This window comes from Alligator sinensis, unplaced genomic scaffold (genome assembly GCF_000455745.1).
Source record: "Alligator sinensis unplaced genomic scaffold, ASM45574v1 scaffold88_1, whole genome shotgun sequence".
Classification (NCBI taxonomy): domain Eukaryota; kingdom Metazoa; phylum Chordata; order Crocodylia; family Alligatoridae; genus Alligator; species Alligator sinensis.
The window spans coordinates 1272734-1277122 of record NW_005842347.1 but is presented as its reverse complement, the minus strand read 5'-3'; the positions used below and the strand labels follow the sequence as shown (position 1 = coordinate 1277122).

General features: G+C 44.7%; 1 long non-coding RNA gene across 1 annotated transcript in view; it reads right to left on the bottom strand.

Annotated features, from left to right (window-relative positions):
* LOC112551139 overlaps positions 1-4389 on the bottom strand; it is a 29356-nt gene that overhangs the window by 5003 nt on the left and 19964 nt on the right. Inside the window, exon 3 of the long non-coding RNA XR_003095317.1 lies at positions 1295-1434. This is a non-coding gene — a long non-coding RNA (uncharacterized LOC112551139). The remainder of the gene's footprint in view (positions 1-1294; positions 1435-4389) is intronic.

Genomic DNA, 4389 nt, shown 5'->3' with positions numbered 1-4389 from the left:
CTGCTGAAGTTTTGGGGAATTACTGTGTACACCAAAAGGATAGATTCTGATCTTCAAAGCATTGAATTGCACAGGGATAAACTCAAGATTTCTCCCCACTAGACAGAGGATTAAGTTATACAAAAAATAAAAATATAATTATATTGGTGTACAACCAAAATGGCATAAAAAGTGTTTTATGCAAACCAAAAGAAAAGGTTGTAGAAAATCAGCACCTTTTAAAAATCTAGTTAGCTGTATTGCATCTAAAAGCATTGTCATAATTTGTGGGACTGAATTCACAACTGCTAAAAGCAACAGCTAAATATGTGGAAATTGCAATCAAAAGGTGGGCAGGATAACCCTCCAAGCATCCTTTCTAAATATGATTTAGTATTCATGAGCAGAGATGTAGTTAGACATGTGAGTCTCAGCCAGGCAGAAGGTGCAAATCTACCCTGCCTTCTTTCTGAGAACTCATCACTTAAGAACATAAGAAGTGCTATCCTAGGTCAGACCAATCATCCATTTAGCCCAGTATCTTGTTTCCGACAGTGGCAGTAATGGATACTTTATAGATAGGTACATATGAGCTTTAGTGCTTGTTTCTGCACCTTGGGCCTAACTCACGGATACACTGCTGTGCTTACATCCATCTTCATTAATCAAGCTATTTAAGCCCATGCCTAACTTTAAACCTACTGTTACGTGGTTTCCTATATAGACATGCTTTTATGAAAAAAGGTCTATATAAGCTTTCAACTTACAGTGAAAGCACTAGTGATCAGAGGTTAACTGGGCAGGTCTGTGCAGTGGGAGGTGGTGGTGCATGGGGCCCAGCTGCCATGACTGCAGTTTTTGCACCACCCCCTCCCAAGTGGTTGCCCAGAAATGGTGTCCCAGTTGCCTCTCCTTAGTTATGCTACTGTTACTGATTTAGAAGTCCTGGCCTAGCACACACCGCTTAATTAGACAAGGGAATTTCTGGTACCATGTGGCAGATTCTTCTAAAGTCCTGGTCAAGGCCTTAGGGGAGATATCCCCAGACTATTACAGTGCTCTTTTTCAATTCTTTTATATCCTGCTGTAACTTCAAGGTAGGATAATGCCTGTGATATATGGTGTGGAAGGTGCTTATTGACCAAGGGTAGGCTCTAGACATAAGAAAATGGCTGAATTTCAGTAGTCATAATTAGACTGAGCCTTTTTCATGTAGTAGTATTTACCCTTTAAATTCAAAGTGGCTCTTACAACCCCACAGAAAGTACCAAAGCTTATTTGTGAGAGAGGTTGCAGACCCACATCCATTCCCTACCTCTGAAGTTTTGTTGAGGAGATTTCATAGCCTGTTGCAGCTAGTCTTCAGATGCCAGGAACACCCCACAGATAACAGTAGCCCTTCCCATAGTACCTCTCTTGAACTGTCTCAGATTTGCCTTTTTCTCTGGGAAGGAACTGGTCAGATGCAGATTCAGTGGTGTAGACATAATAATTTAAAATAAAATGTAGAGTTAACTTTGACCACAATAATTTTACTCATTAACACAGTGGTGGGGGCATAAGTTAAACATAAGCATAAACAAGCAAGAGCATGCAAGCTATGGCTTACATTCTAACCGTATTTTGTCCCATAACTGCAAAGTCTTGCACATAACATACTAACCTGACTGCTTTCTGCTGGGCTGTGATTAAATAGTTCAACTTTTTCCTGTTGGCAGAGGAAGGAGCTCTTACTAGAGATTATGTATCATTACCTTCCCTACAACCAGGGTTACCCAACATTCTGAAGCACAGCTAAAACAGTATTTTCACTGCCACAAAATGTGGATTTTTATGATAGGACAGCTAACTAGACCTGGAGAGGTCAAGGCATTTCAATGTAGCTAGCTAAGTTCAACACTATACTCCACCTAACTACAGCTTCTGGCTAGTTGAGGTGAACTCCAGCCCGGGAGGATATCATGTTGATCTTGATTATCTACATCAACATATGAATTAACTGAATTAGACTTCCAAGAGGCCTTTGATCTAGTATCCCACAATGTCCTCGCAAGGAAATTGGAGGATTGCGGGCTTAACTCTGAGACAGTTGAGTGGGTGAGAAACTGGCTGCAGATTAGGAGCCAGAGAGTCATAGTGAACGGATCTGCGTCATCCTGGCAAGAAGTGGGCAGTCGTGTCCCACAGGGGTCGGTGCTCAGTCCAGTACTTTCCAACATCTTTATTAACAATTTGGATGTGGGGATGAAGAACTCACTGGCCAAGTTTGCAGACAACACCAAGTTATGGGGAAGCATGGTCACGCTTGAAGATAGGCTACAGTTACAGGCAGACCTAGACAGGCCGGCAAGTTGGGCGGTTCGGAACCTGATGAAGTTCAATGTTGAGAAATGTAAGGTGCTCCACCTCAGGACGAGCAACCCCCAACACACCTACAGGCTTGGCGGCACCAAACTGACTAGCACTGCAAATGAAAGGGACCTGGGAGTAATAGTAGACCACAGTATGCACATAAGCTGACAGTGCGATGCTGTAGCCAGTAGAGCAAATAATACCCTGGCATGCATCAATCAATGCATCTCCAGCAAAGCCAAAGAGGTGACTCTTCTGCTCTACTCAGCACTGGTGAGACCGCAGCTGGAGTACTGCATCCAGTTCTGGGCACCACACTTTAACAAGGACATGGACAAGCTTGAGAGAGTCCAAAGAAGAGCCACCCATATGATCAGTATCTTAAAATGAAAGCCATACAAGGAAAGGCTGAGGGATCTGGGAGTCTTCAGCCTCAAGAAAAGAAGGCTGAGAGGGGACCTGGTAGCAGCTCCGTTACACAAGGGGAGTACATCAAGGGCTCGGTGAGCAACTGTTCAGCAGCACCCGAGGGGAAAACCAGGAGTAATGGCAACAAACTCCTAGAAGAGGATTCAGGCTCAACATTAGGAAAAACTTCTTCACAGTCAGGATGTTCAAACTGTGGAATAAGCTCCCTCCAGAGGTGGTGCAATCGCCTACCTTGGAAATCTTAAAGAGGAGACTAGACAATCACCTTGCTGGGGTCACCTGACCCCAGTTTTCTTTCCTGTTTGGTGCAGGGGGCTGGACCTGATGATCTTCCAAGGTCCCTTCTGGCCTTACAATCTATGAATCTATGAAACTGCTTTATCTCCACTAGTTTTTACAGCAAGCCAGCAAAGTGGTTAAGCTAAACTAAGTTAGGTGTCTTACTGTAGAAAGACACCTTTTGGCAATAAAGAGATAGTGTTAGCTGGGGGTGTACTGGATGGTGAGAAAATGTTAACAGGAGGAAAAGTAGGCTTTTGATTTCTTAGGTTGTTTGTGTAGCTCTTAGAAACGTAGAGAATTACATCTACTAAGCAAAGTTAAAAATGCCGTTGTTTCCTTTTCTTCCTGTTGGAGCATTTCACCTCAGTCGAAGTGCTCTGTCATATACACACATATATACACATACACATACATGTGTGTATATATACATATATGTGTGTATACACACACGTGTGTGGGGGGGGTAAAGAAATAAAATCACATGTGAGACTAGATGCCTCAAGCAACTGATGACAGGATAAAAAAACATTTCTAGTCCAAGTTGCTGGTACAAATCCAGCTTAAGTCACTAGAAACTAAAAATAATTACAGCAGGGTCATGCATGCCAGTGTGGCGTGTGCACCTCAGGCCAGGTGGCGGGGGAGCCACAAGGGACCCAATCCTTGTTGCAGCAATGCAGCACCAGACCCTTCTCTGCTGTCAGTCCTGAGGCATATGTGCAGCCACCACTGGCAATGAGCTAGACCAGGGCTTCATGGTGCAGCTGCTTGCAACCTCCCCACTGCCTAGTGTGAGCAGCCATGGTGAGTGGCAGGGGCCTGCCCAGAGCTTGGGTCAGCTGTGGCAGGCAGCCAGGAGGCTGCAAGCAGCTGCACCAGCTTCTGCAGAACCTCAACCTGGCTTGTTGTTGGTGGCGGGTGCATGTGCACCTTGGGGGAGATGGTGGGGAAGGGGCTGGGGCTGTATTGCCACAAGGTTGAGGCCCTTGTGGCTCCCCTGCTGGCATGCCAACATCTTGCAAGTTGAGGTTATGGGTATTTTTGGCACTCCATCCAAAAATGTTGCTGACCCCTGAATCACAGTCTGATGGCTGGTGGGGGCCTGTGTGAGATGAATTGCTTATTTCAGTCCAGTTTGTGGTTCAAATAACAAAAGACATGATCACATTCAGCACTAACTGGCATACTGTTGGAGTATAAATAGAGCTGCATAGTCTGGTCTGGCATGGAGACTATACTGTCCTCTCCTGACTTCAAACTGCCTACCATGGGCCTTATGAGTGGTTGCTCTCAGAACTGAATACAGGGTGAAGGAAACAGTATATTGGTCCTGTTTATGTTGTACCA